This window comes from Tachypleus tridentatus, chromosome 11, assembly GCF_004210375.1.
Source record: "Tachypleus tridentatus isolate NWPU-2018 chromosome 11, ASM421037v1, whole genome shotgun sequence".
NCBI classification, from domain to species: Eukaryota; Metazoa; Arthropoda; class Merostomata; order Xiphosura; family Limulidae; genus Tachypleus; species Tachypleus tridentatus.
This window is the reverse complement of record NC_134835.1, coordinates 43,433,647-43,439,796: the sequence shown is the minus strand read 5'-3', so window position 1 is coordinate 43,439,796 and position 6,150 is coordinate 43,433,647.

Below are 6,150 nucleotides of genomic sequence, written 5' to 3'. Positions count from 1 at the left end.
TACAAAAGCAGCTGTGTTCGTCTGGTTTTAAGAGATATCTGGAGTTGACAAAATGTGATAACAACTAGCGTCTTGTAAGATATATTTTTTCATTTTATAGTTAAGCATAAAGCTATACAATGGGCTATCTGTGCTCTGCCCACCACGAGTATCAAATCCGATTTATAGTGATGTATGTCAGCAGACACAGCGCTGTGCCACTAGGGACGGGGGGAGGAATCGTCGTCAGACCGATCGATAACCTCCAACATAATGATTATTTGTTATGATTCCTCACAAATAAATGGGTCTCATTCTTTGATAAATGTTTCACAAACTTTAAATAGCGGCACCCCTTGAACTCAGAAAAGTTTACGTTTCGCCCTCCCTTCACATTAAAATAATTTTCGCAAGTGATAACAGTAAGATCAACACTTCCTCTTCCCGTTTTCAATACTTAGAAAAACCGACAATCTGTAACGAGTGCGTACATGTGAAAGAAAAAAGGGCCTTGAAAACAGAGATAGTTTAGTTAAGTTACCGTTGTCTCCAACTTGTCTGTGTTCTTCCCTCTTTATTTTTGGGTTATTTAGCCAAAAGGCAAATCCCCTACCCATCCACCAGTACAAGCCCCTCAGCTTGGAAAACACTGCCTTAATGTAAACATTAAGTTACACACCACAAATGCCTGTAGCTCTCTCAAAACATATTTGAAATCTACCCTTCTAATATTAACAGAAAGCTGTTAACCAACTCCTCAAAAACACCAGAAAAGAAACAGTCAAAGAGTTAACACCATGCAGATATTACAATAGTGAAATAATGCACTTTCAAGAAAACCTTTCAGTCTACAGGAAGTCAGTTTAGAAAATGAAAGCCAACTGCTAACACTATAACAAAAAAACTATTGTGAATGTGGACTCCAGTACATGGGAAAACAAAATGAGTTTGTTTGTTTTTGAATTTCCCGCAAAGCTAAACGAGAGATATCTGCGTTAGCCGTCCCTAATTTAGCAGTGTAAGGCTAGAGGGAAGGCAGCTAATCATCACCACCCACAGCCATCTCTTGGGCTACTCTTCTACCAACGAATAGTGGGATTGACCGTACATGATAACGCCCCCACGGCTGAAAGGACGAGAATGTTTGGTGTGACGGGGATTCGAACCCGCGACAAAATAAAAGACCAACAAAGGTAGAATTCAATAACATAATAGACATATAAGCCTCAAAGTTACCAAACTGTCAGTAATAGCCAGTAAAGAAGATTAATGAAGAATTGATTTCATGTAGCTATAATATCAACATTATCAGGTGAACCATTCTCATTGTTTAGAACACAGCACAGTTCGTAAAGATTATCAAAAAGCAACCACGATAACCTCATAAGACATAATGATCAGTGCTGCTGTATTCAACCTTTTCACGAGTATAACCGACTCTTGAAAACACTACACATTCTCTTCCAACAGCATGAGAATGACGGAACTCACCTAATTGACAACCTGTACAACAACAGAACTCAAAGTCTTCTGTGTTAACACAACCTGCTTCCAACACAATGATAAATACTGTCAACAACAAGAAGGACCAGCTATGGCCCATCCCTATCATCAGTGCTCAATAACCTCGATGTGGAACATTTCGAAGTTAACGCCCTCAAAACAGCCGTTCTACGCCCCGATATGCTGCTTAGATATGCTGAGAAAACATTCGTAATGCGACCACAAACTCAGACAAGCTTCAAAAATTCATGAACCACCTGAACAAAAAAATCCACAATGGAAACAGGAAAGATCAACAAACTTACATTCCTGGACGTGATAATTATCAAGACACATAACTCATATACCACAAGAATGTTGCAACATAAAAATAAGTACCGCAACTATAAATTAAATCATCTCAGTGGTGTAAAGATAGGCGTTAAACTTTCCAGAAAGAACAAGGGCTGTAATACAGAAGACGCTCAGAAAAGAAATAAAAACACGTCAGTACAGCCCTTATAACAATGGACAACCATAACACTTGATTAAGAGTAAATAATGAGGTTAAACATCGAAAATAAATAGAAAGAAAATTATAGATACTCGGCCATATTTCCTCACTTCAAAGTTCAATCTGACAACGGACAAAGGATCTATAATAAGAAATAAAGGTGGAACAGTATCCAGAAGCCACAATACAATATAATCACAATTAGTAGGCATCAGATCATCTAAAGACCTGATGGACAGTGAAGACGTCAGTTGCAACATCCTCTGTTAATTTTGAATTCAATATACTGGTGAAGAATTTGTTTGTTTGTTTTGAATTTCGTGCAAAGCTAAAAGAGGGCTATCTGCGCTAGTCGTTCCTAATTTAGAAGTGTAAGACTAGAGGGAAGGCAGCTAATCATCACCACCCACCGCCAACTCCTGGGCTACTCTTTTACCAATTAATAGTGGGATTGATCGTCACGTTATAAAGCCTCAGAGCTGAAAGGGCGAGTATGTTTGGTGTGACAGGGATTTGAACCCGCGACCCTCAGATTATGAGTCGAGTGCCTTAACCACCTGATCATGCTGGACCTCACTAGAGAAGGAAAAAACGAAAAAAAATGTTGAAACGTAACAGACACAAAAAGACTCGGTAATACCGACCTATTTGCAGTAACCTACCATGCTAGCGAAGACTAAATACGATAAACTGAAATAAAACTAATGAACCACTCAAGAGAAAAAAGCCTTATATATCTGCCTAATCTAGCACAGAAATCAGTTCAACGTGGATACGCTTGTTGAAAACGTTCAAATACTTGATTCACGTTCTAATGGGAAAGACATCAGTCGAGTGGGTGACGTATTATACTCTCACCACCATCACCTACATAAAAATAGTCCTTTTCAAGATTATCCTACGATTCATCTGCTAATATATTGCTTCTTACCATTGCCATAATTGAATCTCAATAAAATGTCTTAGTTTTTGTCAGAACCTTGATATCCTATAAGAAGATAAAATGGAATGTTATATCGATTCTTGTTGAGTTTTTACATTTCTTTTCAGATATGTGGACAGACATCCTTGATTTCCAAATTTAATTTTTTGCTGATTCAGTAATCCTGTAATTTCTTCCTTTTCAGGGATTCTACTAAAGCTCTCCACTACCTCACTTTAAAATCCTTGACTTTGTTTATCAGACTTCACAGATTTGTAACTTTCACAAGAGTTTTGCTTAATTTCAAATTTCCAAATATTCTTCTAATCAACAGATCTCGATGAAAATATTCTTGATATTTCTATTAAATTACATGCCAGTTATTAACTTAACTTATGCGTCTTCCGTTGTTAGTGCTTTATTTTCAGTTGTCTAATAATAACAAGTTCGTCTTCACATGTGACAGTTAACATGAATATTGAACAAAATATACTAATTTCAAGAACTCCATCTTTAAAAAGCGCTTTAAAAATGCTTCTAATATTAAAATATATCTTAACCTTTCATCTGTCTTATTATCACTTCGCTTCACTCTACTGTACATCTATATTTTCATATGTAAAGACAGTTTTAATATAATTGGGGACAATATCTGGCTGGACAGTTGTGGGATGTAAGTCCGATATCCATCAGCATACATTTTCTGGTATAGTTGCACTACTGTAATTCGGTTTAGAATAGCTCTTCTACAGCAACTGATACCTTGCTCTCAATTTCAGGTACTTCATGCTAACCGACCGTAAGTAATTTCTAACATCACTGTTTACTTCTATCACTTCTTCACTTTTTTCATCACTTAACATCACTTCTTTTCTATCCTTTAGGGTAATTTTTCAAGTTTCCCTTTTGATGCCTTGGCTTACATTTCTATTGTAGTTAGAATCTTTAATAACCAAAATAATAATAACCGAATTTAGTTGATTTTTACCATGATTTTCATGAATCTTAATTCTTCAGAGCTTGTGCAAAAAATATTCTGTATTTTATTTTTACACTTAAAACAAAATTTGATTTCATGAAAGTTTCTGTAGAATCTTACTCTCTGAATATCCTGGATTACTTCTTTCAGGTTACTCAAATTTTCATCTTAGTTAAATGACATATTAAGGTAAACTGCCCAAGAAGTGTTCTTAGCTAACAGGAACCTTGATGACTTCCAAGTTTGCTCGAGCAAACTCTTCCACAAGAGGTGCTCGAGAGTTGGCGGTGGGTGCTGTTGACTGGCTACCTTCCTTATGGTCTATCATTTCAAAATTAGCACCGAACTTGCCAATTTATTAAATGTCTGAATCCGTCATAAGAAATTTTTTTTTTTAAATACTCAGAATTATTCGTCTTGTTTATACACACGTTATGGAATTCAATACGCGGTAGGAACAAACAAGCCTCATTTTTACATTCTATATAAGATAAAAGAAAACCCTAGTGGTACAATTGACTGGCCACGGTGTTCGTCCACGAGAAAGAAACCTACCACTCGACCTAATGCAGCCCCGGTTCTAGTTTGATCCTAACTAGGGAAAGAGGAGGTGGGAATGAGACATATAGTGCGGTCAAATCTAAAATTAAATTAATGGAGAGCATTAGCTGAAGAGGCCAATGACATTTCTATGCTCCCCGCCACGGCCTGAAATCATGTTTGTTTAAAAGAAAGACTGATTACAGAAGGGCAACAGAATAGTTGTTTAATTGACAAGATGTACGATAAATAATTTTCGAGTGTTTAATGTAATGAGCTGAAAACATTACATGCAAGATAGAAAATTTCATATTTCTTTCAATAATAATTTTTCTAGAATCAACTTCGTGTTTACAACAATAATAATCATATGTGATCAAAAGCTGAATGTCATACCCACATTCCACTGTATATTAACAGCTATGAAAAATGCATTGTTTATTAATTTACGAAGTTAATAAACACGTGTTTATTAATTTAGTAGACCAAGGACTCTCTGCAGAAATATACATATTTTTTATAATTAATGTTTTCAGAAATTGACTAACAGTCCCCTGTTTTCGGCTACAGCACTCCACCCACAAATAGATATGAGATAGCCTGGCAAGACAGGAAACAGTCATATTTGTCAACAACACCGTCTGTGCAGCCATTGGGAGTAACTAGGCCTAAGTACTAGCAAATCACAAGGTGAATAGACTGATCGTATTATTAGTGCAGGTATGTGTACATAATCCGGAATGACAACTTATCGACTTTGAAAAAAAAAATAAGTGAAAAACACACTAACTCAACCGTCGTTATACGCGTAATTGGTTATGCACCTGCACTTTCTAGAAGACGTATTGACTCAATAAAAACAGAGTCAGCCGAAAGCGATGGGAGAAAGATTTAGGCCTTAAGCTATAAAAAATGGTGATGGAAATACTTTGAGCGCCCTCTGCGTGCTTTATTTTCTTTTTCTCCAACTTGGAAATATTTGCGTATTCAAGGGAACTAGGGTTTGGACGATTTTTCTTTTCTTTACGTGATAACAGAACCATATAAAACATTATAATAAGCTACGATATATATATATATAAGTAATTATTCAAACGTGTTTCACAAAGACAAGTGTGAAGGATCACGAACAGTCCAATAAACCACCTGTGTTTGTAAATTGTAAGTATTTTTATTTTTTTCTATGATAGTGACAAAATTCGAAGGATAAATAAGTTAGATGAAAACAGTACAAAATCTCTAAATAATTCTAACGATTCCGAAAGATGGATCTCTATTTGTTAGAGGTAAATTAGAAAGTTTTGTTATTTAATTCCCCTCAAGTGGCACGGTGGTATGTCTACGGAATTGTGCCACTAGAAACGAAGTTTCGATACCCGTGGTGAGCAGAGCACAGATAGCTCATTAGATAGTTGTGTGCTTAACTTCAAATAAATGAACAAGATTTACACAGTTCTCAGGTATTAAGAGGAAACGAAAACCTGAAGTTAATCGCTACTTGAAAAGGAAGCACAATTGTAATAAGAGAAGTTGTAAGAAATGCAGCAACAAGAACTTAATCCAAAGTCTTAAAACCACGTAAGAAAATATTTATGTATAAATGTTAATTTTTACATTGTTCCTGATGTTGAAGAGTCTGGATTATACAACCAATTTCCCACTTCAAAAATCCTTGTGTTACATATATTTAAAATTGTCTTTCGGAAAAAAAAACAACAAACACTCCATTATGAA